A 27678-nucleotide genomic window follows, 5' to 3' on the forward strand; every position below is an offset into this window, starting at 1 on the left:
TTCATCTCCATCTTTACAGCTTTCCCTCAATGGCATGCATTTCATTGAGTTTACTTAGAGTGTCTTATTCAGACTTTTGCCTCTCCAGTGTTCCTTGGTTGATAGGAGTTCTGACACCATCACCACCTGCTTCAACGCTCAATAGAGGTCTTTGTTTCAAGTGCTTCCTTTTACGCCACATGGAATACTGTATTTGTTGTCGCGGAGTCATCCACAAATGCGCCTCTTGTGGTTGTGTAGTCTGAAATGGGAAGGAGAGGTGCATGACGTCAATCATAGGAGAATACGTAAATCCAGAATCAGAAGACAACCACTTTAGGGATCCAGTAATCTTCAACAGAGCTGGAGAAACAAGTTCTGATCCTCAGTTGACAAAGTTTGTTATTTTTTGTGACTGAGACAATTTTTTAAATTTTTTGGTAATATTGTTCCTTTTTTATTTTTTATTTTTGCTCCTTCTGCACATAATCCAACATGATATTTCAGGAAAGGAGTATGTATTACGCTTTTGGTAATAATGCCTGTGGCAAGGTCTGTATTATGCTTGTGGCAAGGTCTGTATTATGTTATGGAACATTTGTGAACACTCCAGCTGCTCAGGGAAAAACGTTTGATTGTTGTCAGGGCACATTCTCTAAGAGCAAAAAGGTACCAATTTGGCTGAAATTATGAACTCACTAGATCCTGAGGAACAAGTCCTTCAGATTACAAATTGACAAAGAGGGCCTAAATGGGAAGTGCCATTATGAGCATCGAGGCCAGAAGTAAGTTGACTAAAGAAAGGCTAGCTATCGGGGTGGAGGGACAGGAACCTGAAGGTAACTTCAGGAAAATGGTAGAACAAGTAGGAAACTATTATAAAAGTGTGTGCTGCAGCCCTATAGTGCTTAAAGCTCTCTCTGGGCAGCATACAAGTTAGTTATGCAGGCTACACATTGCCCGTCGCCAGCAACCTGGTGCTCAGTTTACTGACATCAAAAGATGGAAGATTGAGTCAACCTTGAGTCGGCCACCTGAGCCTGGAATCAAACTCAGATTGAGAGCAAAGACTTCACCACAATACTGCAGTTTAACCAATGCACCATGATTATAAGAGGACTTTTTTCCTGCAAAAATCACAGCATTAATTATCAGAACTAACTGAATTATAAATAACTAGTGAAGAGATGGTTTGCTAGAGGAAGTAGCAGAAGACAGACATGGCTCTAGAAGGAGGAACTGGAGGAACAAAAGAGTAGCACAGACATGGTGTTGAAGAAAGCAAGCGCTAAGGAGAAAGTTGCTTTTAAATGTGTTTTCAGTATTGATTTGATTTACCAGTTTTAATAAAATACTTGTTTAATTCTCTTTAAAACTATTTGTATATTTACCGTTCTAAAGTCTAAAACGCACAAATATGCTTTCACCAATTGCAGTATCAGCCCCTGTCCTACAACCTCCAGTTTAAAAAAATCCCCTCAAAAAGAACAGGCCTTGAATCTGTTGGAGATGGAAAAAAGAGAAAGGTGGGGAAACAAATCTGACACGCTTGCCTGCTACTCCAAGAAGGGCTGCAATTAAGGGTCCTAATTATGACTTTACCTGTGCCATGTTCAGAGCCTGTTTCAGAATACAGCCCTCAGAACTCCTTTCTGATGGGTAGGGCTTTCTACGAGTTATGCTCCAAAAAATAATTTTTTGAAACTTCTAAACTGAATATCACCACCTTACATCCAGTTGTTAGTCCCAACAAAATTAGACCTATTAAACCAAGGGGTCTTTTGGTAAGTCAGCAGTTAGGAAAGTCTTACCAATTCAGTGGGTCTAGCGTAGTAGGAATGAAACCTGCACTTAGCCCATTGTGCCCAGTAGGTCTTATTCCCATTAAATGTGCTTTGTTTCCAGCTAATACCATAGAACATTTTGGTGAGGTTTCAACAAGCTGCGTAAACAGCAGTTATGTGTTGCCTTCAGCCAGATTTTCAGAAGGTCTCAACATATAGATAAACAGGTTCTGAAACATTCTGGGAACTTCTCTGCCCTTTAATGTACGTGCACAGAACACCTGACCTTGAAAATATTTCAAAGGCCAGAAATTTCTCAGTCACAATGGAAAAAAATGTATGGCTGTATTTTGAAGACCATGGAAACAAAGGGTCATCATATGTTGAATTCCTTATCTGTAATTGTTATGATTTCACAAGACATGGGTTACTCAGTTCATTTATGTACATCCTAGGGATGGGCGAGAAAATTGTTTGGCTATTTTTTGGCCAATGTTCTCAGGTTTCCGCATAAACATAATGGAAAAAATTTGGAATTTAAAATGTTTGAATATGATGGAAAGTAACACTGAATTGCATATCCAGGCAGAAGACTCTTAAAGTCAGAATTTGAAAAAAAAAACCATCTGTTTAATTGTGTCTGTGATGCTAAATTAGAGTTGCCATCTCTTCCCCCACCCCACCCCCCTGGTAGCGTCCTTATCTCTAACAGATACATAGCAGACAATTACAGGACAGTCCTCTCCATGGTGGGGAAATTGCTACCTCTTGAATTTGGCTACTGCCCATGGTTAAGTAATTAGCTGTTTTCCATTTTTATAAGTAGTTGCCAAATTCTTCATACATTTGATGGCACATGCACTTTTCCGTTTTTATAAGTAGTTGCCAAATTCTTCGTACATTTGATGGCACATGCACTTTTCCGTTTTTATAAGTAGTTGCCAAATTCTTCGTACATTTGATGGCACATGCACTTTGAGTCCAAAATAATATGATGCTCCTAATGATGTATTCTCATACTGTACTGAATGTGACTGAATGGGATTCAAAACAATAAATAAATACATGAAGTGCAAGAAGAAACCATTTACAGAAACTATGCAAGGTTGTGTGAGATTGGCACCCTTTATGCTGCCCAGACATTTAGTTTTTCTAAAGGGACTACATGTTTTTGCTGTGAAACTAAGTCAGCTTCATCTGACTCTGAACACCCAGGTAACCTTTGTCAGACCTTGCTAGATGGGTTACCTTGGGCACTGGTGATGTCAGCAGCATTCAAGCACACACGTAACCTTGGATACTCATTTCTTCCATGTTGATGGCTACAAACACATCCCGGCATGAGCATCAATTGGAAGCACATGCCAAGCTCTGCTGAAGATGGTACCCTTTAAGCCTTTGAAGATTATTATTTTTTTCATACTTCTGGAATATTTATTTCAGAAGCCTCTCACGATGTGTGCGTCATCCTCTGTTGATAAATGCATGGCTTCTCACGTAAACAAATTATCTGTTATTGCCGAGCAGTCACGGAGCACGCAGAAAGATCAAGTTAACCTTTGCTTTGCAGAAACATTTAAACCACCCTGTACTTCACTGTAAGGATGTCCCTGAGCCTGGGATTTTCTCAAGTTGTTTGGCTTTCCTGTGATGAAGTGGAGATGACCTAAACTTGAAAAAGGACACTCCGTGACATCCCTTATTCTGGGACATATTTTACATTAGCACCAGAAGTTTGTTATCCAAGAGACAGTGTAAGAGCACTGGTTGCCTGGTCTGTGTGTCTAGTCACACCATGCTGAAGAATGGGAATATCTGTTAGGAAAACACCATAGCACTTAAATCACTCTCGGGGTGGTTTACAATGTAATTATGTCTGCTACATATTCCCTCCCTCTCCCAGCAAGCTGGACATTCAATTTACCAACTTCAGAAGGATGGATGAGTCAACCTCAAGCTGACTACCTGAGCCTTTCAGGATAAAACTCAGATTGTTGAGTAGAGGCTTGACTGCAGTACTGCAGTTTAAGCACTGCACTATGATGCTCAGTGTTAGTCTTGTTTCCTTCCTCATTCAGATATTCAAGCTGTTTCTGACCAAACACAAGGATGTTCCTGAAGTATGATAAAATCTTCTCTTAAAAAGATAACTCCTGAAACTGAATTCTCCCCTACCTGTGCTAGCCATATTTTATAACTACATACTGTATACTCCTGCTATGGATAATAACATGTTTTACCTGCCTGCCACACAGGTATGAAAGCTAAGAAGTTCCTCGAAGATGGGGGGCGGGATGTTAACAATCTAGATTCAACAATACCATAACTAAATGCAGAAAGTCAAAGCCCTGGGTCGGGATGGACAAATCTGTCAGTTTATATTTTTCTCCCATTCAATTTTTAAAAAATCCTAAGCATTTTCCATTTCAAATATGAAGAAATTTGGAGGGTGTGTGTGTGTTGGTTCAAGCCTTACAAAATGAAATGCGTACCCATCGCTTGCCAGGTTCTGCCTCAGTCATTGGCACCCTCCATCCATGTCAATATTAGCTCTCACTTTATCTCACTTTTAAATCATGAACTCTGATGTACCATATTATCCTAGATTGGCTTGCAGTTCCAAAGTCAGCTGAGATCTATCTCTGGCAAGTTTTCCCCACCAGGAGATACATGGCTTTCTGTCCCTCTCATGCCAAGTTTCCTATATGATAGACGATATTTAATTATAACAGTAAAGAAAAACATTTCTCGACAACTGGCATAATTAAAAAAAAATAACACCACAGTGTGTTCAAAAGACTTCTCCTTTTGCTAAGGAGAAAAAGTGTTCCATTATATGGTTTAATACAAATTGCATATGCTGTTCAGATATCCTGATTCTTTATGAATGTTGCAAAGTTTTGAATTTTGGCTTAAAAACTTCTAACTGCACAGCAGGAGTGTTGGGACTTAACAGAATTAGTTTCAAATTTTTCCAAAACAGACCACCTCTTATTGTCTCATCACCTGGCATGTGCAGACTCAATAAGTCACTCTGAGACATTGGTAAGAGAAAGAATAAAAAGGTTCCATTTACTCACAGTTGAATAGATCAAAACATCATAATGTACAAAAAATGAACTGCATACAGACTTTCAGTAACAGGCCTTAACAGGTTCACAGCCTGCTTCCGGCAGGCTCCTGCCAACTGCATTCTAACTGCACACTAATTGCATAACTGCATAACTAATTGCACACTAACTGCCAGCAGAATAAAAAGAGAGGGAAAAGACACTTAAGTAGAGAGGCATGGCTCTCTTCAAAATCAGAGGCAGGGAAGGATCAACTGGTTACTGCTGGATTGATTGACGATCACCCCAACCCAGAAAAGTCCCTTCGAGCCAAATCTCAAAAGGCAGCCTATGAGGCTGAAATAACTCCAACAATGAACTCAACATTTGAAAAGTCCAAGGTTTGGTGAAAGCTAACAAACGATCACATTTGCATAAGCTGATCTGAATACATATGGAGAATTATATTTTTTTAGACAACAATTCTGAAGAACCCTTCAGCCAGCACAGAGAATAGTTATTCTGTCAGGGTTTCCTGAGAACTGCAGTCTTCCAAGCAATGAGATAATACAAATGTCCCCACTTTCCTGAACGTATCTTATCTTGTCAGAGTTCAGAAGCAAAACAGAGCTAGGACTGGTTAGTACCTGGACGGGAGATCAGGGATCTCAAGGCATGACAAAGAAAAACCTGAAGCATAAGAGTAGACAGTATTGGAGCAGAGGGAACAAGAAGCTGACTAAGGCAGCTTCCTATGCTCTCTCTATATGCCTATACTTGAAATGCATACAAATGTATAGCATTTGTTCATTAGAACCTCAAGCATGTTGGCTTTTGTAGAGCTGTTGTTTGATGTCTGGAATTTTAATGACCCTAACCTAGGACCTTATAAAATATTTTATTTTGTTTAAGGAAATGCTGTGTAAGACAAGGGAGGGGAAATTCTTGCTTTTGTATTACTAGCTGTGGGATTTTGAGAGCTGTCATTCCAAAATCCTCATCTCTGACATGGGCACCAGGCTAGTGGCAGCTCGGAGCAAGAGGATCTGAACATTAGTAAATCAGGTAATGTGCCATGGTCGTAAATGAGGTTCTTTAACCTCCCACATCTCCCTCTCCTCTCCTCTCCTCCTCTCTTTTAATGTCATCATAAAGTTTCTTGTTTTGTTGTTATGGGCCATCAAGTTGGAACTGACTTATAGCAACCCTAATAGGGCTTTCAAGATAAGTGAGATATTTAAGGAGTGTTTATGCCTGTTCCATACTGCTCACGTACAGTTTTGACTGTAAAATAACTAAAGCAGTTGCTTTGCAATCTGAATCTCTGAATACCTGCCTATGCCTCCTAACTGCTGAGCTGCCTCTGCAGTCAGTGAACACTTATGAGATCAATGCTAAGAGACAGGAAATGTGGTACATTTTGAACAAGGCTTGGTTCAAGAGGTCATCAAGTTAAAATACCATCTGAGTTGTTGTTGTTGTTTAGTTGTTAAGTCATGTCTGACTCTCCGTGACCCCATGGACCAGAGTACGCCAGGCCCTCCTGTCTTCCACTGCCTCCTGGAGTTGGTCAAAACCATCTGAAAACCCCCTCTTATTTTCTATGCCTTCACCTAATGCATAGCTTTTGATGCTTCACCAGCTCACTTCAATTCAGTCAAGAAGTCCAGTTCCCAAACCAAAGAATCACCTATGCACAGGGCCTCTATCTCATCAGGTATCGATTTCTGTTTACTGCTCTCCTCCAGCCTTTTACCAGATACAGGGACTGGTTCAGCACTTGTACAGCTTCACTTGACTTAGATGACATGGGAAAACAGAGCTGACTATCAATGGCATATTGTTGGCACCTTGCTGCAAATCCCCCAGTGACCTGATCTGTTAGCTTCCCTTAAATGTTAAAAGCTTGGGGGAGAAAAGGGAACCTTGCAAGATCATACCATGCTATCAAGCAGAAATCCTCCAATTCCTCTTTCTAAAATAATAACCCTATACATAGGTGTGGAACCATTTTATCACTATGCCACCTACACTAAACACATTCTGCAAAATAGCATGGCCAGTGAAAGGAAGATGTGGATGCTGAGGACACAGAGGAAGAATTGCTGCCTGATCTTAACTGTCAAAAAGGCTGGGAGGCCCTTCTTGTTAATAATTAAAGGAGGAAAGCCTGAGCAAACACCATCACACAGTGGTAATATCCCTGTGGAAATTGTTACTATGGTAATAAAACAAGGAGACAGTGGTGTTGCCTCTGGCACTAGACCTAATAACTGGGGCTGAAACTCCCTACAACCACCCTGGTTTTAATCCATCCTGTATCAGATTATCTCTCCTACTTTTTTTCCTTCCCATGGATTGAAACCCTGGTTTGTTTGGGAATTCCCCACCCCCGCGTTCACTGTTTTCAATACTCTGTGCCACCAAGTGGTTGGACGTTCCTTCCAGATCCATGCTTTAATTCATCCATACAAAGCTAAACCCATAGAAAGAAATACTGTAGAAGTTGGTTGGAAAGCTGGGCCACAATTACTTATGTGATATGGTGTGTGTGTGTGTGTGTGTGTGTGTGTGTGTGTGTGTGTGTGTGTGTGTGTGTGTGTGTGTGTGTGTGTGTGTGTGTGTGTGTGTTTACATCTGGGGTAGGCAGATTGCTGTCCATGTGTTTTGGGCTGTAATCTCACAATTCTTTTCACCATTGGCTATGCTGGCTGATGGAAATATAGATTGAAAGCATCTGGATGGTTACAGGTGTCCATTCCTGTTATCTGTCTGTCTGTCTATCCACCTACAAATACGTATACAGATTTAGACAGGAGGAAGTACGATTGAGGTCAGTGGATCAGTGAGGAGACAGCAGGTTGTGTTGTCAAGCATGTTGTTAGCTCTCTGCCCCTGAACGCAAATGCAGATTGAACAGCAGAACTGTAAGTAGGTTGGCCAACCCGGTTGCCCTCTTGAGGTAACAAGGACAACGTGGCCCCTAAAATGAAGTACACAAACATTTCAGAATAAATTTCAGGGTGAAAAACAGCTTCCTCAAAGAATGTCAGGAGTAGACAGACTCCATTTTCAGTATATTCTCCACATCAGGATACTGAAGGCCTCTGGGATGGTTTTTACACACATGGGCTTTCCTTATCCTGACAGCAGTGCTGCACCAGAATAGCACAGTGATCTGTTGCATCATTTTGGACACAATTGTGTGGGCAATTATGTAAATGGTGGCGGGCAGTTTGCAGAGCGTTTACCTAAGACAGTGGAGCTTGCTGAGTTGCTGACAAGCTGCCTGAAATTGTTAAGTGTCAGCCCAAGGTGACTAAAAAAAAATGGTTTGACAACAATTTAGAAAATACCACTTGTTGAGACACATTAAGAGAAGAATCACACCTTACCTTGAGCATTTGCACATTTATCAATTAAAAATCAATTAAAAACACTGATGTTTCGGCAGGCCTTCCCTTCAGCCATTCCCTGATCTTTCCTCTTTCTCCTCTCCCTTCGTCTTTGTCCCTTTTCATCTAAGTTTTCCCCATATTTAAAATTGTCTTAATTTTATTGTAATTGCACTTGTTGTAAGCCGCCTAGAGTGGCCTTAAGTGGCTAGACAGGCGGGATATTAATTAATTAATTAATTAATTAATTAATTAATTAATTAATTAATTAATTAATTATAATAAATAATAATAGTACTAATTATTAATTAATTAATTAATTAATTAATTAATTAATTAATTAATTAATTAATTAATTAATTAATTAATTAATTAATTAATTAATTAATTAATTAATTAATTAATTAATGGGGTGCTCCAGAACAAATGCATACATTACAAAGCATACATTTTAAAATGTCAATGACTTCTATCCATACTGTGAGGAAAATATGTATAAACCTTCTTTAAGCAGTGAAGAGAATGTGTGCATTGACAAAATGCCTAAGTAAACCCATCTTTTGGGAGAAGATTTATATGGAATAAAATGTAAGAGGAAAAGACAAAATTGACTTGATAAAAATCACCACTTGATTTTTTTTTAAAAAAAAATTGTATTACTATTGTTATTATTATTTATCCATCTTGACTGACTGGAATTAGATATTTTACAGAAAATGTACTTCTGTACTAATCCAGCCCTGGGTGATGCATAGCCTATGAGGCACATGTGACAACTCCATCTGTTTTTACAGCCCCTCCCCTATCCTCGCAGTTTCCATCTTTACATATTGATGAGGGTAACAGTAAAGAAAGCAATGCTTTTCCAAACCAGTTCTCCCTGTATGTTTGGACAAATACACTATTCCTGCAATGCCTTTTTTCTAGTGGAACTGTAGTTTCTAAAACTTTCCAGAAACATGTTTCTACTTTTAAACAAAGCATACACACCTAATTTAAATGGAAAACAGCACTTTTCAACACATTGTCACTCCCTGCACATAGCAAAGTTGGTGCATTCATTCATTCATTCAATTTATATACCACCCTATTAATATAAGCACTAACATGGCCAGCTTACACAAGGTTAAAACTCACCACCCTCAATAACATAAAATACAGAAATTAATAATAATAATAATAATAATAATAATGATGATGATGATGATGATGATGATGATGATGATGATGATGATGATGATGATGATGATGGTGGTGGTGGTGGTGGTGGTGGTGGTGGTGGTGATGGTGATGGTGATGACAGATTATCAATAACCCTGTTAAAAATCTAAAATTTAAAAAATGTATTATTGACAATAATAATACTGTCTTTCCTTCTGGCAGTGGCGCTTTATGTGCGTCTGACTGGATGGAAAGGGTTGTGTTGTGATTCTTCAATCTATGGGGGAATTGCTCTAGACTGGTCTCCAAAAGTAGTAGTCCTAGAGCTGGACCAAGAAGTTCCAGGTTGGATGCAAATTGAGGTAGTGACCTTTGTGTTATCAGTGAAAAGCAGATTACACCAGACCATTCCACAAGTGAGCACACCCAAAGGCAGCAAGTCAGGCTATAGCCCTTTGTGTTGCCTCCTAACAACAACTGATGCTCAGTGATACCGATACACCAGAGCAGCACGGAGTTTTTGGACTACTGCTCCCAGAACTCCTCTTGCTGCCTATGGAATTCTGGGAGCTGCAGTCCAAAACCACTAATCTGCACCACTCTACTACCCACTTTTCCTCACTTGATGGGGATTCTAAGCCTTCATGAGGGCCTGGGAGATTCCTCGATCAAGTTGCGGTAAGTATCAAGTAATTTTCTCAGGTTCAGGGGAGCAGTCAATTTAGATCAGCTGGCAGATCCCTGGGTGATTTGCAGCAGATCTGAGGGAGTCTTATGAGCTCAGTTCAGTTCTGACACTCTAATTCGTTTCCTTGCTCAGAATTCTTCCATTTGATATTTTTGTGCCTAGCTCTTCTTAGTGGATCCCAGGGCTCTAATGCAACGCAAAGTAGATGCCACAAGCTTGATGACGGCCCACTCATTGCTGGCAACATAAAGTAAATAAACTAACAAATACAGTATAGCATATAACAATGTTTTGGGTTATTAAACAGTTTTTTAAAAAAAGCAAAATATTTGGAATAATTTCTAAAGCATTTACTTACAGGCCTAAGAATCGTTGTTGTCTGAGGCGGACCATTCCTAGACATAGACGCTCATTGATGCTAGTAGGCACATCTTTCTTCAACCTTCCACTGTATTAGTTAAGTCATTGTATAAACAATTGCCTCTCTCATATCTAATGTCATGCATACTGGGCCCCAGACTGCAAGGCCTAGACCTATATCATATCCTATATCAAATGTTTGTCTCTCTTTTTTAAGAAAGTTGCTTTTTCACTCCCTGATGTATTTACTCATGTCCAGCCAAAGTTCTGAGTTTCCCTTGATAACAGAGGCATCGAGGCATTTCCAAGAAAGCATGTCAGCAGATAATCTGCAGTTTATTGTGGATGCAACCTTGATACTCTTTATTTAGCTTTTGTGATAAAATGCTTTAATTGCGCATAACATGAAGACCAGGGGCAGAGGGAAGGGTTGGCAGGCACCCTGTCTCATTACTCCAGACTTAAGAGAAGAGGACCAAATGGAGCTCCAACCCATATTGTCAATGTGTTCCTGTTCATTTCAGCATAAAAAAGAGAGGACATCATCATTTTTGCTCATTATTTGGCAGTTATACATAACTAGAAAGATTACTTAACACATTGATACATTTTTTTTTAAAAAAAAACTTCCATTAATTCTATCTCAGTTATACTGTAAAGGGTAAACCAAACCAATGAGCAGTTGCCACTTTAATGTTTTGATTTGGATTCCTGCACTGAGCTGGACTCAATGGCCTTATAGGCTCCTTCTAACTTCCTGATTCTATGATTCTAGGGCTGTTTTCTTGGTGCACTGGGGTCTGCCTGCCTTGTCTATATATTTGGGCCAGCTCTGACTGCAGAAAACCTGAATCCAGGCCATTCCATTGCATTACTGGCAACCAGATCCTCACCACTGGGGGCAAAGGACAAGGCAGTGATCTACTAATTATCAGTGCCTTAATGATCATATTTTGATCTCATTATTTCTGCCACACAATGCAGGCTTGTGTGTGATGACACTGGTGACACATTCCAAGCTTTTTATTTCCATCAGTGAGAGCTACAGTATAACCCAATATTGCACATACCCTGTTTCCCCAAAAATAAGACCTAACCTGAAAATAAGCTTGTAACATACAGCCCTGCTCTCACCTGTCCGTCACAGCTGGGCAGTGGAACATTAGCCATTGAGGGGATGGAGGGTGGTGCAGAAGGGGGAGGAGCTGGAATATATATAGGGGTGTGTGATGTGTGAGAGAAAGAGAGATTGATAGAATGAGAGATTGAGAGTTAGTGATGAGCATGTTTGGAGGCCTGTGAGCCAAAATAGTCAGTGAGGAAAAGTCTGTGTGATTCAATGAATGAGAAACAGTGATTTACAACTTGATTATCTACCTGTGATTTACTCATTTTATTTTATTATATCAATAAACAAGTTTTGTTTTGGAAGAAACACTTGTCCTTTTTAAATATTGATTATAATTGGTGGCAGCAGTTGAAGAGGAAGAGTAGTGAGCACTCCTGGAGGCCTGAGTTGGCAGAGGCTTCAGAGTGGCCCGGTATATATAATTGGTGTCCAGCTTGAGGGATACGAGTGTGGTCCAGTAAAGCCTTGGACTGGAAAGGTGCCCAGAGCAGATCTTTAGTCAGGGAAGTCTGAGTGGACGAGTGGGTAACCTCCTAGGACTTGTCTCATGGGGAGAAAGCCTAGTAGGGGGGCTCTGAAACTCAGATTGGGGGCTAAGATAGGGACTCTGGCTCTGTGGTAACCATTTCTGAGGAGAGTTACCCAAAGCAGAATCTGTGGCAGCTCTAGTATGATTTTTCAGGATGCTCGTAATATAAGCCCTACCCCAAAAATAAGCCCTGGTTCAGTGAAACCCTGCCCTCCACCATTGTGCAGCAACCAGAAGATGATGACATGACTGTATTTCAATAAATGTAGATTGTTGTACAGGAAAAAAAAATCCCCTGAAAATAAGCCCTAATGTTTTGTCTCGAGCAAAAATTAATATAAGACCCTGTCTTATTTTCGGGGAAACACGGTACAGTAATGTGCTCAAAATTGCCTGCGGGCATGCTGGTGGTTAATGGAAGAGAAAGTATGATGATTTAAAACAAGGGTGACTAAAAATAAAGCACATTTGCTCTGTCCCAGGTAGCTTACCTGCTTTGACAGGTTTGTCTAATTAGGTCATCATTGCTTACAATATGTTCAACTGCTACACAATAACATTTTGTTGACTCTCAGTCCTCCATAGTTACTTGGCTGCAAAGGGAACAAAGCCTGATGTTTCTAGTATGTTACGACAGCAAATAGATTTTTGGCGTTTATTAAGGTGATCATGTAGGTGACTTTGTAGTCTTCTATTTGAAAGGCTCCAGAGGATTATCCTGTGTTTCATGGGGTCTTCTGTTTGAAGTACTGGCAAATCTGGGTTGAGTTTGAAATAAAGAAACACAGGAAGACAAAATAGGTGTCCTAAAGTTTCCCATCAGCCACCTCTGGACAACATACAGAGGGCACACAGGTCACCTTGATCATGGCCTCCTTTACTATGGTGAGATGCATTCTATTGCTACTGGAATTGTAGACTGGACTCCTTTTCATTCATTCAGCTTGTGAAATGCTCAGCTGTGTGAGTGATGGGGCTTTTATTTTTTGGAGGTATGGTGTCAGCCCTATGCATTGCAATGGGGCCAATCTTTAACTTGTATGAAGGCAACCTGGAGATCACAGATGGAATATTATACTGTGTCCTCAGTGAACAGAGTTCTTGTTTGTGAACAACAACAACAATTTTGTGTCATCAAGTTGGTTCTGACTTATAGTGACCCTTTCCAGGGTTTTCTAGGTAGATTATACAGAAGTGATTTACCGTTCCCTTTTTCTGGGGGAAGACCCTCGGACTGGGCAACATGCCCATGGCCACACAGGCTGGCTCTTCTCCCAGAAGGCACAATGGGGAATTGAACCAGATACATAAACTACTGAGCTTTCATAAATGCACCATTTTTAATGTGGATGAGAGATATATCTTGGCTTTCCAACATGCTCTGTGCCCAAAAAAGGGCACATAGATTGTGTCCTCTTCCAGATTTTCCAATCCAGTCCTTGTCCGGGTCCCTGTCATTATTTGTGTGTTTCCAGTTCTCCAGGAAACCACCATTTCAGTCAATGGGGAAGGCCAGGTCATAGACTGAAGGGTAGAGGCAAGACAGAAGGACTTCTGGCCAGGCAGTGGCCATCTGCAGAGTGGGACTTTCTGTTTTATTTTGATTCCTCTCTTTTAAAGAAAATCAATAAAAATAAATATTTTTAATTATTACCGTGTTCGTTCAGAATACCAAATAAGGAAAGGTAAAAGTTTGTTCTTAACTTCTCATTCTTTCCCCTCCCTTTTTATATTACATGTAAGAGGTGCCAAAATTTGCCTGGAGAGCCAAGAACCCTTGGGTGGCTGGTGCTGGGTGTATGTGATGAAGTGAGCTGTAGTCAAGAAGAGCTTCTCTCATCATAAACTCATTTTGAAAGCATCACTTAGAGACACTTAGTTGATTTTTCCTTTGAGCACAAGCTCTTCCCATTGGACTGCAAACCAACAGAACAAGGATAACTAATATCACAACAACACAACAGGGAAAATCACCAACTCAACTGTCTTTCTGCAATTATGTTAGTGAGAACATGTCAAGTGCATGTCAGCTAAGTGTGACTTGTCCCAGAGCCCCAAACTAGCCAGACAAGAGCAAATGACTATTTTTTTTTCCAAAGGCGTCTTTCATTTCAGTGTGGTCTTAGGAGAAAGCTTTCAGATGGAGAGTTTACAAAAATAAACTGATCTTGGAACTAGATCAGAACTTCACAGTTAAATGAAGTATTTAGACTTTCTCAGAATATTATGCTATGATCTGACAGCTTGTTTGAGTTTCCTTTTATCAATTGTACCAGTGGAGGGTCATTCTAATCACCAATGCATGGGAATGACATTCCTCACAAGCCTTCGAGATGTGTATGAAAAAGGCTCACCCTTGATGAGCTGTGAAGGAAAAGATGAACCGTTTCAAAGCAAACATTATTTTCCAGAAATCCCACCCAGACCCTCTTCAGTTGCTTTCACTGTTGATCGGTGCCTCTTTCACCATCATAGCCAAGAGGACCAGTTGAGCGAGTGCTGGTGCGGCAAAGGGACATGACAAGGGTACGAGGTGAGAGAACAAATGGCACGTCACCATTCACCCCTAAAAAAAGTTATTTTGAGACACGAGCAGAAAACCCACAAGCATCCATTTCTGGTGGCAAATATGTAATAATAACAGGCAACTAAGAATTTGCTACCTTTCCATAACACAAATGATCTGATACCTGAGGTGGCCATCTCACTCTGCCTCACAGTTGGGATAGGTCTGGTACATATTGTCTACATAGGACACCGCTTGCATTGAATTGTCTCAGTGTCATTGGTGAACACCATTGAGCCAGCTAATAGTTACACAGAGAGACCTCTTGGAAGGGGTTCCTAGTGGTTACAGCAGATACAATGTATGTTTATTTAATTTTCAGAAAGAGTTTGCAGATTATTATTATTTTTAATCCTGGCTGGGATTTTATATCTTAAAATATTCTGCACAAGGAAGAACTTAGGCCAGTGACATTTTCCTCATCACTGAGCCTGAAGAGAAAATCGTGAGTGCCTTTTCTGCTGCTGCTCATGGAATTATTAAAGGTACAGGCATCCATCCAGATGGCAGACAACCCCATCACCTGAGGAAATACATATAGATCTAGGTTTGTATAACAGGGATAAATATAACACTACATGCCACTCAGTTTTCCTAAGGGAGGTTCAGAATAGCTTATTGGTTGTTCTGACCTGTTTAAAGCAGGAGTCATCCAAGCGATCCTGAGGCACAGAGCATGACTGGACTAAACATTCCTTTTCTTCTTCTGCTAGGCCAGGCTTGTCCAACCTGCGGCCCGAGGGCCACATGCGGCCCAGGTCGGCTCATTATGTGGCCCAGTGCAATTTTTTATTTTTAAAGAAATTCCAAAGTTTCAAGTTACACTGCCGGTGCTTGCGGCCGAAATGCGGCTGGGGCATGTCACAACAGTGAGGGGGGGAGAGGGAAGGAAGGAAGGAGCAGGAGAGGAGGGGAGAGGGGGGCTACGTGACTGCATTGCGCCATCCCCGTCAATAGGTGGACCCCCTCCCGGCCCCATAAAGCCACTGGAGTTGAAGCTGGCAGTCTCTGCTGTCTGAGATTGCAGCTGCCGATAAGCGCGCTTGGAGCGGGGCTGCGGAGGATGGCTAGGGCTGCCCTCCCCCATGCAGCCCAAACCAAATTTATGTGCAGTCCATACCAAATTTTCATCTTCGAATGTGGCCCAAGGAAGGTGAAAGGTTGGACACCCCTGTGCTAGGCCAACCTTTCCTGTCAGGATTTGTCTCTCCAGATTCCTTGTGAAATATCTCCCAAGGCTGGGCCTGCTCATGCTGTCATTACAGTGCTTCAGCTTAGATGAGAAAACCCCAGGTTCAAATCCTCTCTCAGCCATGAAGCTGTCTGCATGATTTCTGAGTCTGACCTACCTTCAGGACTATAAGGATAAAACTGAAGGTCGGTGGGTCAAAGACAACACACAAATACAATTTGCCTTGTTGAAGGAGAAGGGGCTCCCCCATTCTCCTGAAATAAATGGTGGTAAGCTTCTGAAAGGGAATGTGTGGGTAGCAGCGTGACTGGAGTTGCTGTTCATGGGGTAACAAGCACAGCAAGATTATTCGCTCCAGTAACTAGGAATGAAGGTTTAGAACCAAAATAAATACGCAAGTCGTGGTTTTGTAAAAGGCTTAGTGCCTTTTATTCATAAAGCACCTTTCATCCAGAAAACTCCAATAGCATTTTTATGGGCTGTATATAATGCTTACAAGGAAGAAGCTGGATTCAGCAAAAAAAAAAAATGCTGCTGTGGAGGTGTGGCATGTGGGACTGAGTTGAAGGCTAGAGTCCAAAATGAGCTGGGAGCTGTAGGAGTGGACAGAAAGGCAACCGCAGAGGATAAACCTGGAGGCAGAAGCAAAGGTGAAGATGAAGAATGAAAGTCCAAATGTGGCCCGAAAAGGTTGATTTTTTTTGGACTACAATTCCCAGAATCCCCCAAGCAATATGGCTATATTAGCAGAGGAATTTTGGGAGCTGTAATAATAAAGGTAGTTTTTCCAACCAGAGGGCCAGAGAGCCACCAAACGATACAGAAAGAATCGAACTACAGCACACAGTGTTAGAAGAAGAGCAAAGGGTTTTGACAAGTCTTGGTTAGGCCACTGTAATGCATTGTACTCTAAGGCAGGGGTCCCCAACTCCTGGTCCGTGGACTGGTACTGGTTGGTGGCCTTGGGAGGACCGAGCTGCGGAGACAGATCTCCCACACCCTCAGCACGCCCCACCCAGTGCATGGACGCACGCACGCACACACTGCACACATGGATGCACACACACCTTCTGCATGCACACACAGACACCACCCGCCACATTCACGCTAAACCAGTCCACAGTGTCAAAAAGATTGGGGACCACTGCTCTAAGGCATATTTTGCAGATGGCTTGAAAATTGTAGTTACAGCTTCTGTGCTAGTTTGATACCTGGAACTGGTTGCCACCAGTGCTTAAACTGCTGCATACATAACTACTATGAGTCCAAAGGGGTCAGACTAAGTAAGAGCATGGCTGTAACTAAGAGATTTTAATCAGAAAGAGCAGGAGAGTTGAAGAGACTACAGCTGCTGTTGCCACTTAGACTGCTAAGGTCCTTGCCAACTTGGTCTAGGAATAATTCCTATATATTTGTTTTGGACTGGTGAATACACATAGTGAATTTGTGCTGGTACAACTGCATCTATATTTTATTCTAGGGTTTTGAAGACTCTGCATGTAGAGCTGATTCTTCTGTGGTATGGATACCCAGCCTAGTTGAAGGAGATACAGTATCTTGGATTTTTAATGAAAAAGGACACTTGAATTTTGTAAATCTACAAACAACTTGTGTTACTGCAGTTACCGAGGGTGCATGAATTATAGCATTTTGTTGTTGTTATAATTTCTCATGTTATTAATTTATTTATTAGATTTATATACCACCCATTTAGAACGTGTCTACTCTCAGTGGTTTACATATAACATAAAAATAAACTAAAGTAAAATTCTGATTAATTAAGGAGTCCAAGATGGGGAAAGAAGAAAAGGAAGAAAGAGAGAGAGAGAGAGAGAGAAAAGGGGAGATAGGCTAAGCAATGGCTGTAGGGAAGGCCTGCCTGTATAGCCATGTCTTCACGTTAGTCTTGAAGGCCCTCAGTGAGGAGCCAAGCGGATCTCTACAGGTAAGTTGTTCCATAGGCAAGGGGCCACTGCCGAGAAGGCCCGATTTCTAGTTTTTTCCCACTGGGCCTCTCTTGGCATTAGGCCCCTCAGCTGCCCAGCCTGACTGGAGTGGGTGATATGGGTAGAACAGGGCGGAAGAAGGCACTCTGCCAGGTATCGAGGGCCTAATTTGTTAAGGGCTTTATATGTAATAGTTAGCACCTTGAAATCAATGCAGAAGTGGGTAGGTAGCCAGTGTAAGGTGGTCAAGGTGGGGGAAATATGGTGAATTTTTTTCACCCCTCTTAATAGCCTGGCTGCCATGTTCTGGAGCATCTGGAGCTTCTGCATCAGTCTCAAAGGAAGCATTATAGAGAGCATTACAGTAGTCTATTCTTGAGACTACGAGAGAGCAGGGACCAGTGTGGTGAGCACCCCCGCGTCTAGATAGGTACGCAGCTGGGATCTCCGTCTTGTCCGAGTTCAACCTTAGTCCATTCGACTGCACCCACTGCAGAACGGCCTCCAGGCAGCGCCCAAGGGACAGAAAGGCATCCACAGCAGATGGGGAAAAAAGGAGATGTAGAGCTGGGTGTCATCAGCTCCACATCCCCGGATGACACACACACACACACACACGGCCTCATATAGATGTTCAACAGCATTGGGGAGGGGATCGACCCCTGCGGAACTCCACAACTGTGGGACCATAAGCCAATATATTTTCCCCAAGCTGCATTCTCTGGGGACAGCTCTCCAAGAAGGACTGGAGCCAAGCAAGAGCAAGGCCACCAATCCAGTGGTATAAACTTCAATGAGGAATTGCCATGAATGAAGAAGTTGGCTGTTGTGTTTCCTGTACCAAGAAGAAATACAAATGCCAGATTCTTGGCTAGAATGAATTTACCATTTGATTTACCCCATTGAACTTATGCTGGCATAAATATGCATTTGAATTCTGGCCACAGAGCATGCGATGAGTCAAAACTGATCAATTTGTCCATTGAAATTTAGGATTTTGTTGGTGCTTAAGTCTGAATCAAACCCTTGATTCAAACAAAGCCTTCCACTGTGGGCTTTCCTCCCAGGTGAGCTGTGTTCTGTTGTCTGTAGATTGTATCTGTCAGGGGGAACGCCCAGAATAGAGAGTTATGGGATTTGTAGTCCAAGAAATGCCTACATGCAACCAAGTTAGAGATGAAATAGAGTCACAAACTCTTCTCCAAATTTAACACCTATATGGCAGGCAGGTGCAACATCTCCCTGCTAAGAATAGCAGTTATCTGTTCAATTTGGTCACAACACATGTTCTTTCAGTTTCTTTCTTTCTTTGTTTTTAATGTGCCAAAACTCCCCAAATTGTGGGGTGTTCCAGTTTTTCACATTTTCTTTTTAAAATGTCATTTTGAAATATACCTTAAGGGAAAGAAACCCTTCTCTTTTCTCTCAGTTTTGTTTTTTAATGAACCCTGTGTGCTCTCATTATTTGAAAAACAAATGGGCAAAATGAAGAAGGTTAAAGAACATGCCTGCCTGTAAGATTAAAGGTGTGTAAACAAAGCAGCTATGCCCTATCTTGCCACATGGACAATGTATAAACATTTGGGTAGGAAATGTGCTTCTGTACCAATGGAAATAATTTTGATTAACAAATGTGTTGTTTTTCTAAAAGCTCCTTTGAACATTCCCACTATACTGAAACCTGGCAAAGCGCACATGCTCATGTTTGAAGGTATGCATAAGTAGCCATTTCTCGTCTTGCAAATCAGGTGCCAGAGAAGTTCACTGGGGTTCATTGGTCTTAAAGCTGCCAAGCTGAAATCAGGAAAAAATATCAAGCCGCTGAGAGTTCTACACCTGTAAAAGAGGACATGGCTGTAATGATCTCTTACTTTATACTTCATGAACTCTCTTTCACAAAATCTCCACACTAGCTTTCTGGAACAGCTAGGACTGCAGCAAGGGCTGCAGTAATTTAGGACTAGACATCACATCCAAAATGAGCCTAGCAAAATTAATAGTGTCTTTTTAGTCTCTGGATCAGCTAAATGATGTCTCTGCACTACACAGTTAACATCAGTTCGATGTCAGTTTTTCTAGTGGGGTTCTGTCCTAAGGAATCCTGGAATTCATAGTTTCCCGAGAGAGCTAGTGTTCTCTGCTAGAGAATCCCATGGCATTGAGATTCTAAGTACAGTGGGGTCTTGACTTGAGAACTTAATCCGTATTGGAAGGCGGTTCTCAAGTCAAAAAGTTCTCAGGTCAAATCTGCATTTCCCATAGGAATGCATTGAAAACCATTTGATCCGTATCTGCTCTTTTCCGTCCATAGAAACTAATGGGAAGCTGCTATTCCGCCTTCGACCACTAGAGGGGGATATTTTGTTTCTTTTCTTCTTAGGTCAAGAAAGGTTCAGGGAAGGCAGGGAAAATACAGTCCAGGCAGTACCAGGCAGTCTGAAGACTCCCAATCCACTCTCTAAACGCTGGGAGGAGTGAGGAAGCAGACAGGCAGCCTTTTCACTGGCCAACAGTTAACTGAAAGTTCACATTTTGCACTTTCCCTGCCTCCCACGTGTTTTTTTTCAGTTCTTAACTCAAATCTAAGTACTTAAGTCAAGTCAATATTTTCCTATGAGAGCGGTTCTTAAGTCAAAATGTTCTTAACTCAAGCCGTTCTTAAGTCAAGACCCCACTGTATAGGAATGCAAAGAAGACTTACTAAATTCTTGTTGATTTCAGCTGTCTTGACTTAAGACATCACAGGGAATTTGAAAGCCCAGTGACTCCTCACCCCCATGGAACAGAAACATACTGAATACTGTTTTTTACTCTCTTCACAGTGTTCTTAATTTGTGCAGCATGTCTCTGTGCAAAACTGCTACCCTTTTCTTTTGAAAAGCAAAGCAAAGCACCAACACACACACACATACACACACACACACACACACACACACACACACACACAGAGTAAGCACAAAATGACTAGCTGATTGTTTAAAAAGATGTAAACAACCCCTTCTAAGCTTCTAAATCCCTGCAACAAAGTAGCTGTTGTTTTGCCAGATTTGCATTATTTGTGTTAAAGTCTGGTTTGTGCAATTTTGCTTATTTTGTCCAAAAACACAAAATGTTATTCTCTTCACCTATCAAGGATATTGCAAAAAAAAAAAACAACAACAACAACCTTTGCCATCTCATTGGGCAAAGAAAATAATTTTGCACCTACTCATCTTTGTATGTGGTGATGTGAAAAGCAAGGATGTATTTGCCTATTGAAATATTTCACAGAATTAAGAATCTCAGGATTTTGTAGAATGGGATTGAAGTGGTGTGAAACTGCTGCAACTCAGTACTGTAGTGTAGATTCATCTAAAGACAACAGTGAGAAAGGGGAAAGACTCCCCTCTATGAACTCACTATCCAATGACTTTGTAAGGTGTTGTCTCTGAGACTGCTGGCTGTATACTTCCTGAATGACATTGTAAGAGCCAAAGAAAGGACATGATCAGACTTAAAAGTGCCTTTAAGAGTCAGTATGTGCAGGGACATGGTGGTGCTGCAGGTTAAACTGCAGAAGCCTCTGTGCTGCAAAGTCAGAAGACCTGCAGTCGTAAGGTTAGATCCACGCGACAGAGTGGGTTCCTGTTGCTAGTCCCAGCTCCTGCCAACCTAGCGGTTCAAAAGCATGCAAATGCAAGTAGATAAATAGATACCACCACGGTGGGAAGGTAACAGTGTTCCGTGTCTAGTCGCCCTGGCCACGTGACCACGGAAACTGTCTTCGGACAAACGCTGGCTCTATGGCTTGGAAACGGGGATGAGCACCGCACCCTAGAGTCGGACACGACTGGACTAAATGTCAAGGGGAACCTATGTGCAGGGAACTGGGCCTTGGGAAGTCTAGGTTCAAGCGTCTGCTGAGCTGTATGACTCAGTGGCTGAAATCCTATTGTTCTGTTACACAGACAGAAGGGAAAGGGCATAACATTCAATAGATGGAAATTAAGAAGCCACTACAGTAATTCTAGGGGTTGCACACATATGCTGGTTCAGCTTCTGCTCAGGAATTCCAGTGGAGGCTTGTTAACTGCTAGCTAGAAGTGACTGAATGTTATGCTTTTTGCCATCTGCTTGCTTAATGTAACACCAGGGTTTCATGCAATATGTGACATTAGACCAGTAGGTCTTTCTCACTTTGACCTGCCATTTAGAATCAAAAAAAGGAGAAGGAGAGCACATTGGAGGAAAGGCAAGGTACCAATAATTACATACATACATTTTGGTGCAGCATCTTATTTCTACCATATCCCAGGGAATCCAACATGCGGGGCAATAAGGCTAAAGTATTGTGAATCCACATTCATTACTAAAAGCAAATAGACAGCAGTAGAATGGCTAATAATTGGTCATCCATGATAATGATGCTCTTCAGCTTTGTGAATGTGATACATAATTATATGGATATAGATCAGGGATAATTTTTCCACATGTGGTCTCCTCTGCTACTAAAATGTTTTGGAAGAGCCATTTTCCACTGTGAAAAGAACCATAGGAGAAAGCAGGGCCTTCTTGGTAGCGGCCACCAGTTTTTAAAGAAACAACAAACTAAAAGAGGTAAATCAGTGTTTCTTTTCAGTCTTTCCATTTTTCAAAGGTGCTTCTTGCACTGCTGATGTCTTTTGCTCTTAGTTTTCTTTTGGATTTATTCTGTGACCATTTTAATCTACTGTAGGTTTTCCATGTTCAATTATATTTATGCATTTAATGGTTTTACCTTTTATTTTCAAAGTGCATAGGCAGCTTCTGTTGTGCAGTACAGAAATTAGGTATGTTATGAATAAGTAGGTAAATTCTTCTGGCCCAACAAAGTAAGGCTATCTTTAGGCTTTTTGGAGCAAGGAGGAACACAATTTGAATGTGCTATTTCTGATATATGTTCTTGAATGACCTCATATTATTTATTTCTCCATGCTAGCTTTAAAAATTGCTCTTTGGTTATTGTTTCAGTGTTTGCTGATTTGAGCTCCTCTCTGGATCCGTCTTTGTTGCTGCAAGCTCTATCAACTGAAAAAGAAGCAGGGTTCTAGTAGGTCCAAATATTTCGAATCATGGAGAAAGAAATATGAGAGAGGAAAATGGGTGAAATCAACCTCTTGAATATAGGACATGTGACCTTACCACACTGCATCTGTCTTGTTTTTGCATTGATTTAGGAAACCAATGTACGTCACTCTTTTCCGACACAGAGATTAACGCTTGGGATCTTCCTGCTGTGCCAGCTGGCTCTAATATCTGTATACTCATGGGAAAACAATCACTGGTGCTTACCACGCTCCACATAAACAGTGTGCATGCTTCCTGCTTTGGGGTGTGTGTGTGATTCTCATTTGAAGTTGGCCTAAATTTATCTTTAAACCTGCTCAAGACCATGCTACCTCTGATTCCTGATAATGTCTTAAAAGCATGGCATGTTTTCTGGTAACCTGAGGCAATTTCAGAGGTTGTTACTTATCAAGAAAGCAGGCACACAATCAATAAGCCACACAGATGGCATGGCCCCAGTAAGTGTTTTGATCATGAGCGAGCTGTTGTTTATAACACTTCAGCATAATGTGCTATTAAATTGTGATTCTTGCCCCAGTACGTATGTGTCTCTACTGGGGCAGTATTTGCCATGCAGTTTGAGGGATCTATTAGATGGTATCTATGACATTGTGGCAATCCAAAGCCCAATCCCCACTTCAGTTTTAATTGTATTTCTCCCCCTGCACCCCCCAACCCCTTTTTACTCCTGGTGCTCATCAGCAAGGGAGGACAACATTGTTAGTGGGTCCATTCACTTGGAAGACCTGTTCCCAACATGGAAAGGACCCATAATTTTAACACATGATTTCCCAGCTCTCAAAAGAACCATAACATATCTACCTGTCATATGTGCCACGAATAGTCCACTGCTAAATCAGGGTTCAAGCAATGTTTGAGAGTTCTCTACATGCTGGGATAATACATCCTAAACTTGGCCAAAGCACCTGGCAATAAGTCTGTTTCAGTTTTTTATTCTGGAGAATAAACCAAAAACTCTGATACTGAAGATGGAAAGAACTTGAGGTCTGAAAAACAGAAATGATGGGGGTGAAAACCTGATAGAGTCTCTGGTCCAATTTACAGATGTGGATTTCATTTGGAAAAGTTTGTTTCCCCATTGTTGATATTTTTGAAAGCCCAAGGTGACAATTTATGTGGTGGTCTTAATTTGGACACACACACACACACACACACACACACACACACACACACACACAGGGAGAGGGGGGGATAGAGAGAGAGAGGGGACTAAAGATGTGCACACATTGGACCCCATCTGAAATGTTAGTCCAGATGCTCAACCACTGTCAGTGGGCATAGTTATCCCTATTTGAGAACTCTGGTGATTGATGCCAGATGAGCATCTGGTCTTCATTATTCAATTGGATGTGTACCTTATAAAACAAAGCCTCTGTCTCTTGCTAAGGGCTATCCCAATAATTGCTACAAAATAGGTAAGGTGATATTTTTTATTGGGCCAGCTCCTGTTTGCTCTAGGAACATACAAACTCTTCCATGATTTGTGTTCTTCACCCGCAGAGACCAGCTGAACAATAACTGTTTGCATCAAACTGACAAGGACTCACACTGATTTTTAAAAAAAAACTGCTTTAGTCATTTGCCATCTACCTCTTATCTTATTTGGTATCCCTCCTAAGGATCACAGTGTACCTGCTACTGAGAAACACAGCACTGAGAGCTACCTTGCACAGGGTAAGATAAGTGAACCATCCAGGCAATGGGGCTGCCTCAAGAGACAGGGCTGTCTAAAGCAGAACAGCAACTACCCCCCCTGTGCTTAAGTCAAAGCAAAGCATGCTCCTTATATACTGCCCCATAGCACTTAAATCACTAACTGACGGTTTACGAGTTAATTATGCAGGCTACACATTGCCTAGCCTCCCCCATGAGCTGGGTACTCATTTTGCCAACCTCAGAAGGATGGAAGGCTGAGTGAACCCTGAGCCAGCTCCTTGAGCTCATCGGGATCGAACTCTGGTTATGAGCACAGTTTTGTCTGCAGTTCAGCAGTTGTTTATTATTATTATTATTATTATTATTATTATTATTATTATTATTATTATTATTATTATTATTATTATTATTATTATTATTATTATTATTATTATTATTATTATTATTATTATTAGATGTATACCCCGCCTATCTGGGCAACTCGTCCAGTCTAGGCAGCTAAACTGTGGTACAGTTTAACCACTGTACCACAAGGCTCCTCATACGTCAAGCTACACAGCACTGAAAACTAGTCTAGTTATTTTGAAATATGAGGAGCAAATCTCATAGGCATGTATACCTTTCTCTGACAGCAAAAACAATGGCAACAAATATGATTCACAAAGCTTGCTGCCCTTAAAGTTGCCTATCTCCAGTTAGCACCCAGAGAGCTGATTCAGCAGAGGCACATGGGTTTCATGATCACTCTCTTCTGCACTCCAGTGGAATACATCTGAAATCTGTTTCAATTGCCTTCATTTCTGTCCCTTTCCCATATTTTGCATTTCTACATAAAAATAAGCCAAGGCAATTTTATCCAGACCCCTTTATCCTCTTTTGCCTTCTTTCTTTGGTGATATGCAAATAGAGCACACTAATTGAAAACGTGGTGAAAGGGGCAAACAAGGGGAGGTACATCCTATTTCACAGGGTCTATCATTGTGCTACCAAGTCTGCAAAACTTTTCAGCTACGTCTGTTTGCTGGTTGTGGGAATGAAATGCTGGACTCGGTTACTTTCGACACCATCAGGGAAATCCCAGAGCGTCTGCTTGAATGGTTTGTGAATTGGGCTCTGCATGATTTCCTCCTGCAGGCTCCTAAAATTGGTTCTCAGTTCCTGATATCTGTGTGGGGACCTAGCGAAGAGCAGCAGCACTGGATGTTCCTCACATCCTGGATGAGAGCTATTGCTTAGTAAGGCCAGGCCATGCTCCTCATTACCATCCAGGAGAATACTCTTGGGGCCCCACCTAGAACTTTTTGCCCTGATGAGTCATTTCTAATATATTTGACAGAGACTTTGAGATTGCTCATCTCTGGCTTTTTAATCCAAAACACAGTATTTGAAAAACTGAACATACAATTTTAAACTGCACCTTTGTGATGAAGATGTGTCCTTCCAAAGTACAGTGGAGTCTTGACTTAAGAACGGCTCGAGTTAAGAACATTTTGACTTAACCACTCTCATAGGAAAATATTGACTTGACTTACATACTTAGATTTGAGTTAAGAACTGAAAAAAAAACACGTGGGAGGCAGGGAAAGTGCAAAATTTGAACTTTCAGTTAACTGTTGGCCAGTGAAAAGGGTGCCTGTCTGCTTCCTCACTCCTCCCAGCATTTAGAGAGTGGATTGGGAGACAGTCTTCAGACTGCCTGGTACTGTACTGCCTGGACTGTATTTCCCCTGCCTTCCCTGAACCTTTCTTGACCTAAGAAAAAAAGAAACAAAATATCCCCCTCTAGTGGTCGAAGGCGGAATAGCAGCTTCCCATTAGTTTCTATGGACGGAAAAGAGCAGATACGGATCAAATGGTTCTCAATGCATTCCTATGGGAAATGCAGATTTGACCTGAGAACTTTTTGACTTGAGAACCGCCTTCCAATACGGATTAAGTTCTCAAGTCAAGCCCCCACTGTATAGGATAACGCTGACAATGTATTAAAGCTTAAAGGTAAGGTAAAGGTTCCCCTTGACAATTTTTGTCCAGTCGTGTTCGACTCTAGGGGACGGTGCTCATCCCCGTTTCCAAGCCATAGAGCCAGCGTTTTTGTCTGAAGACAATCTTCCGTGGTCACATGGCCAGTGCGACTTAGACACGGAACGCTGTTACCTTCCCACCGAAGTGGTCCCTATTTATCTACTTGCATTTGCATGCTTTCAAACCGCTAGGTTGGCGGGAGCTGGGACAAGCGACAGGCGCTCACTCCGACGCGTGGATTCGATCTTACGACTGCTTGGTCTTCTGACCCTGCAGCACAGGCTTCTGCGGTTTAGCCCGCAGCGCCACCACGTCCCTGTATTAAAGCTTACGTCCCTCTATATTGCTCAAGAATACACATACAGTGGTACTCGACCAAAATTAACTTGTGCATTCAGCCCTTTGAAACTTAGAATAATTACCTGAACACACTTTCCCCTTTGTAAATGAATAATGTCTACACTTCTTTCTAAGAAAACAAGAAAGCTTGTTTTTAGTAGAGATATATACTTGGAATAGGAAAGGTGACAGAAGTCTTAGTTCTATCTAACTTAAAGTGTGGTAAGATGGTGATATAAATGATGATGATGATGATGATGATGATGATGATGATGATGATGATGATGATGATGATGATGATGATGATTAAATAAACACCAGGTTCAGTCAATCAAAATTATAAAAACATTGACTGGCATTATATAACACATACAAGTTTAAACCAAAAACTTAAGTATCTGTTAAATATTAGCGCAGTGTGTTTGCTGTTCCTAATATTGCCGGGTTTTGTAGCTCTCATGGTTTGATTTCTGAGATCTGTAACTGCTTATAGTACTGTGTGAAATTTGTTGATATTGTTCCCAAAGCCCTAATGACTACAACAACCACTGAAGTGTGTTTCTTTCAGAGGCGAGACGTTTTGATTGCCAGGTCTCTGTACTTTGTTCGTTTTTCCAATTCTTTCTTTTCAGTTCTGGCATCCCCCGGAATTGCAATGTCAATGATCCACACCTTTATTCGTTCTATTACTACTGTGTCTGGTGTGTAGTGTTCAAGTTTGGATATGTAAATCCCACAAGATATTGACTTCCCCATTTCCTGACACCTTCTCTACC

The 27678-nt window shown here is 41.4% G+C and overlaps 1 long non-coding RNA gene across 1 annotated transcript; it reads left to right on the forward strand.

Annotated features, from left to right (window-relative positions):
- The first annotated feature begins 9639 nt into the window (after positions 1–9639).
- On the forward strand, positions 9640–17662 carry LOC140704789 (uncharacterized). The gene is made up of 2 exons (XR_012084218.2): positions 9640–14608; positions 17314–17662. It is a non-coding gene; the product is annotated as an uncharacterized LOC140704789 (long non-coding RNA).
- The last annotated feature ends 10016 nt before the right edge of the window (positions 17663–27678 follow it).

This window comes from Pogona vitticeps, chromosome 1 (assembly GCF_051106095.1).
Source record: "Pogona vitticeps strain Pit_001003342236 chromosome 1, PviZW2.1, whole genome shotgun sequence".
NCBI lineage: Eukaryota > Metazoa > Chordata > Lepidosauria > Squamata > Agamidae > Pogona > Pogona vitticeps.